Source organism: Saimiri boliviensis, chromosome 11 (genome assembly GCF_048565385.1).
Source record: "Saimiri boliviensis isolate mSaiBol1 chromosome 11, mSaiBol1.pri, whole genome shotgun sequence".
Lineage (NCBI taxonomy): Eukaryota > Metazoa > Chordata > Mammalia > Primates > Cebidae > Saimiri > Saimiri boliviensis.
The window spans coordinates 8,477,000-8,483,018 of NC_133459.1; positions in this window are offsets into that span (position 1 = coordinate 8,477,000).

A 6,019-nucleotide genomic window follows, 5' to 3' on the forward strand; every position below is an offset into this window, starting at 1 on the left:
CATTTGGCTCGCGTCCTCTTTTATGGTCACTATACTACGAAGGATTTAAGTAGTTCAGAGAAACATGCCCTAGAAATGCAGAGAAAAATGATAAAGTCAGAAAACAACTTGTTTTGTGATCTGACTTTAAGATCTTGCACTGCTAGACAGGGAAGAAATGTCACATTTTGGCCGGGTGTGGTGGCTCATGCTGGTAATCCTAGTACTTTGGGAGCCAAGGTGGGTGGATCATCTGAGGTCAGGAGTTTAAGACCAGCCTGGCCAACGTGGTGAAACCCTGTCTCCATTAAAAATACAAAAATTAGCCAGGTGTGGTAGTGTGCAACTGTAATCCCAGCTACTTGGGAGGCTGAGGCAGGAGAATCGCTTGAATCCCGGGGGGCAGGAGGGCAGAAGTTTCAGTGAACCGAGATCACACCACTTCACTCCAGCCTGGGTGAAAGAGTGAGACTCCATCTCAAAAAAAAAAAAAAAAAAAAAAAAGTGTCACATTTTGATGGTGGTGTATGGACCAGGACAAATTTCCCAGCAGTTTTTCCTCCTTTGCCCATTTCCAATTACATGCAGGTTGATCATCTAAGCTTTCAGACTACTGAGATGAATATATATCTTTCCTTTTATCTTTCTTTTTTTTGAGACTGAGTTTTTGTTCTTGCTGCCCAGGCTGGAGTGCAATGGCACAATCTCAGCTCACCACAACCTCCGCCTCCCAAGTTCAAGTGATTATCCTGCCTCAGCTTCCCAAATAGGTGGGATGATAGGCATACGCCACCATGCCCGGCTAATTTTGTATTTTTTAGTAGAGACAGGGTTTCTCCACGTTGGTCAGGCTGGTTTCCTGACCACAGGTAATCCGCCCACCTTGGCCTCCCAAAGGGCTGGGATTACAGGCCTGAGCCACCACGCCCGGCCGAATATATATCTTTCTGACAGTAAATAAGCTATAAAAGATTTCCTGAAGTATCCTCTTCTCCCTACTTTAAAGCAAAGACAAGAGTTTGTTATTTTTATTTTTTTTTTGAGATGGAGTTTCGCTCTTGTCACCCAGGCTGGAATGCAATGGCATGATCTCAGCCCACTGAAACCTCTGCCTCCTGGGTTCAGGCTATTTTCCTACCTCAGCCTCCCTAGTAGCTGGGATTGCAGGCATGTGCCACCACGCTCGACTAATTTTCTGTTTTTTTTAGTAGAGATGGGTCAGGCTGGTCTGGAACTCCTGACCTCAGGTGGTCCGCGCATTTCGGCCTCCCTAAGTGCTGGTATAGCTGTGCCATCCCACCTGGCCCAAAGGCAAGAATTTTTAAAGAACCGTTGTCTCAGTGGCACACAGGCCTCCTGGATATAGTTCCAGAAGTTAAGACCAGGTACCTTGTTAAGTGTGAGACAGCGCAGCTGCCATATTTGGCTGTGAATCCAGAGTGTGTTGAAGAACAGCTATTCCCAGTGAGGTCTTTCACCCTGTGCCCAGACGGATCTCTGCTCTTGCAGAAAAGGACCACAACACAGCACTCTGGGTCACCCATCGGAAGAGCTCACCTTTATTCTGATAGAAAGCGCTGGGATTGTTTAAATATCCTAGTTCAACATTCAAAAAAGAAATTACCAGATGTTACCCCCTTGGATTTTAAAGCAAATTTAATAAGGGAACAAAAAGATGACACTAGGAAGACCAGTAAAACCCACAGTCCTTGCATTAGTTCTTTCACTGGAATTTCAGTATATTGTACGTGAAGGTTGTTTTTCAATCTGAATGTCTAGAAAGATACTCATTTCTAACACCTATGCACTGTAGTTTCAGATCTAATTGCAAACACTCTGGTGGGGTTAAAAGGATATTTCCAAGTTATGTTTACTTTTATTCACCTTTATATAGTCATAAGGGAAATTAACTGGTATTCTTGACTCTCTATTATAGTTTGCTCCAACTACTATGAAGAAGTCAAAATGAGTGACTTTAGTGAAGCTTCTGCACTTCTAAAATACATGACAGGAATGCTATTCCGGAAGCTTATTATTATTATTTTTTTTAAAACGGAGTTTCGCTCTTGTTGACCAGTTGGAGTGCAATGGCGTGATCTCAGCTCACCGCAACCTCTGCCTCCGAGGTTTGAGCGATTCTCCTGCCTCAGCCTCCCGAGGAGCTGGGATTACAGGCATGCACCACCATGGCTGGCTAATTTTGTATTTTTAGTAGAGATGGGGTTTCTCCATGCCGATCAGGCTAATCTTGAATTCCTGAGCTCAGGTGATCCACCCACCTCAGCCTCCCAAAGTACTGGGATTACAGGTGTGAGCCACCAAGCCGGCCCAGAAGCTTTTTGATTTTTTTGTTGTTGTTTGAGATGGAGTCTCTGTCTCTTCCAGGCTGGAGTGCAGTGGCGCAATCTCAGCTCACTGCAGCCTCTGCCTCCCGGTCTCAAGCAATTCTCCTGTCTTAGCCTCCCGAGTAGCTAGGACGACAGGTGTGCACCACCACACTCATAATTTTAGTAGAGGTGGGTTTCACCCTGTCAGCTAGGCTGGTCTCGAACTCCTGACCTCAGGTGATCTGCCTGCCTCAGCCTCCCAAAGTACTGGGATTACAGGTGTGAGCCACCATGCCTGGCCCCACCCCCTGCTTTTTGTTTTTTCTCTTTTTTTGAAACACGGTATCACTCAGTCACTAAAGCTGGATACAGTGGCAAAGTCATAGCTCACTATGACCTCAAATTCCTGGGCACAAGCGATCCTCCCACCTCAGCCTCCCAAGTAGCTTGGACCACAGGAAAGAACCACCATGCCCAGCTAATGTTTTTTTTTTCATTTTTGCGCAGATGAGGTTTTGTTATGTTGCCCAGGCTGGTCTCAGACTCCTGACCTGAAGCAATCCTAACCTCCTCAGCCTCCCAAAGCACTGGGATTACAGAGTGATGTCTTATTTTCATATTCACATTCCTTTTTTTTTTTTTTTTTTTTTTTTTTTCAGACGGAGTTTCGCTCTTGTTACCCAGGCTGGAGTGCAATGGCGCGATCTTGGCTCACCGCAACCTCCGCCTCCTGGGTTCAGGCAATTCTCCTGCCTCAGCCTCCTGAGTAGCTGGGATTACAGGCACGCGCCACCACGCCCAGCTAATTTTTTGTATTTTTAGTAGAGATGGGGTTTCACCATGTTGACCAGGATGGTCTCGATCTCTCGACCTCGTGATCCACCCGCCTCGGCCTCCCAAAGTGCTGGGATTACAGGCTTGGGCCACCACGCCCGGCCTCACATTCCTATTTTAATATTCATATTCCATGATGGCACTTAGCAACTTCCTCCCATATCCATATTAAAACGCGTTTTTCAAGATATAAAGGTGTAAAATTGCTTCATTTTTCACTCATTCTTGAATGAATAAATTTGGTATTAACCTATTATTATAATTTTAGTTTCTGCTTCTCTTGTCCCAGGGCATTGAAATGCAAGTTGCTTAAGCACCCAAAGTAGGAAAGAAGTGATGCTTCCTCTCTAAAGGGGCTCATTAGATTTAAAAATGGGAAATAATCTGTGGTTTTTCTCTTAATTTATATGGATATATAGGAGGTGCATATTGTGTACGTGAGATGTTTTGATATGGGCATGCATCGTGAAATAAGCACATCATGAAGAATGAGGTATCCCTCTCTTCAAGCATTTAACCATTGAGTTGCAAGCAATCCAGTTACACTGTGTTAATTTGAAATGTACAGTTAATGTCTTGGCTAGGTGGTTCACACCTACAATCCCAACACTTTGGAAGGGGGAGGCAGGCAGATCACTTGTGCTCAGGAGTTTGAAACCAGCCTGGCAACATGCCGAAACCTTGTCTTTATTTTAAAAATGAAAAAAGCTGGGTGCAGTGGTGTGCACCTGTGGTCTTAGCTACTCCGGAGGCTGAGGCAGGAGAATGGCCTGAGCCCAGGAGATGGAGGTTGCAGTGAGCCGAGATGGCGCCATTGCAGTCCAGCTTGGGTGACAGGAGTGACCAGTCTCAAAAAAAAAAAAAAAAAGTAGTTAAATTATTAATGACTGCTGGGTGTGGTGGCTCACACCTGTAATCTTAGCACTTTGGGAGGCAGAGGCAGGCGGATCACCTAAGGTTAGGAGTTCGAGACCAGCCTGACCAACATGCTGAAACCCCGTCTCTACTAAAAATACAAAATTAGGCAGGCATGGTGATAAGTGCCTGTAATCCCAACTCACGCCTGTCATCCCAGCACTTTGGGAGGCTGAAGTGGGAGAATTGCTTGAGGCCAGGAGTTCGAGGCCAGGAGTTCAAGGCCAGCGTGGGCAACACAGGGAGACCCCGTCTTTACAAAAAAATCAGCTGAGCATGTACCTGTAGTCCCAGCTACTTGGGAGGCTGAGATGGGGGAATCCCTTGAGCCCAGGAGATCGAGGCTACAGTGAGCGGTGAGATCATGCCACTGCACTCTGACCTGGATGACACAGCAAGAGGGGCATCTGAGCCTGTGGAGTGGTCTGACTCCAAAGTCAAGATTTGGCAAACTTCCATTCCATTTACTTAAGAATTACAGATCCACAGAGGATGTTGCCTTTCAAGATGTGCCTGAACTAATGCACATAACAGAATCGGCCACATAGATTACACCGTCCTTCCTTTGGGTGGGACATGCAAACTAAATCTTCCTTGAGAAGCAAATGGTACTTTTTTTGTTTTTGTCGTTTTGTTTTTTTGAGACAGAGTCTCGCTCCATCCCACAGGCTGGAGTGCAGTGGCACGATCTCGGCTCACTGCAACCTCCGCCTCCCGGGTTCAAGTGATTCTCCTGCCTCAGCCTCCTGAATGCCTGGGACCACAGGCGCCTGCCACCGTGCCTGGCTAATTTTTGTGTTTTTGGTAGAGACGGGGTTTCACCTTGTTGGTTAGGCTGGTCTCGAACTTCTGACCTCAGGTGATCTACCCTCCTTGGCCTCCCAAAGTGCTGGGATAACAGGCATGAGCCACTGTGCCTGGCCAGCAAATGGTACTTAAACCCAATGCCTGCTCTTTTGAGGGAAGATACACCTTAGATCATTTGCTTGTTAGCTCATGGCTGGTGAAAGCATCAAGACCACATGGAAAGGCTTTTGCTGGGTTACTCACAAGAAAGAGGAGTTCCAGACCAAGCGAACCTCCAGGTTTCCTGTCTGGTTCACTCCAGTCCTTCCCACCTAGTGAATGTGCATGATTTGAGTGTGAACAGATGAACTGGCTGCAAGAGTAAAAAAAAAAATTGGCCTCAATCCATCACTACCCACAAAGAGTTTACATTGTTAACCTCAATAAAACAAAGCTGTCAGAACACTGGAAGTATTGTGTAATTGGATACAAATATTTTCTGTTTAATTTTTAAAAGCTAGTAATTTAGCTGAAATCGATAATGAAACAGTGACTTCCTCTCAAATCTCCCACCACCAGCTAATCAGTTTGCAGTTCAGCATTACCCATTCTCCACTTCCCACAAACACATAAAGCTTTATTAAGCTGTGGATGTTATTTAAAAATCAATCTGCATGTTTTTTGTTGTTCTCGTTTTTTGTTGTTCTCGTTTTTGTTTTTTCGAGAAAGAATCTCCCTCTGTCACCCAGGCTGGAGGGCAGTGGCCTGATCTTGACTCATTGCAACCTCTGCCTCTCAGGTTCAAGCAATTCTCGTGCCTCAGACTCCCGAGTAGCTAGGATTACAAGCGTACACCACCACGCCCAGCTAATTTTTGTATTTTCAGTAGAGATGGGATTTCACCATGTTGCCCAGGCTGGTCTTGAACTTCTGACCTCAGGTGATCTGCCCACTCGGCCTCCCAAAGTGCTGGAATTAGTATTGTGAGTCACTGCTCTCCACCCGCATGTTGCTTTTTTTCCTCAGAATAATTAGTAATAGTAACATAGCATGTTGCTTTTTTTAAAAAAAAAATGTATCGTCCATCTATGCCAATAACTCCAGGTCTGGCATTCTTTCCAATGGCTGCATTATGTTCCGAAGTATAGCTGTCCTATGATTTATACAACCACATCCCT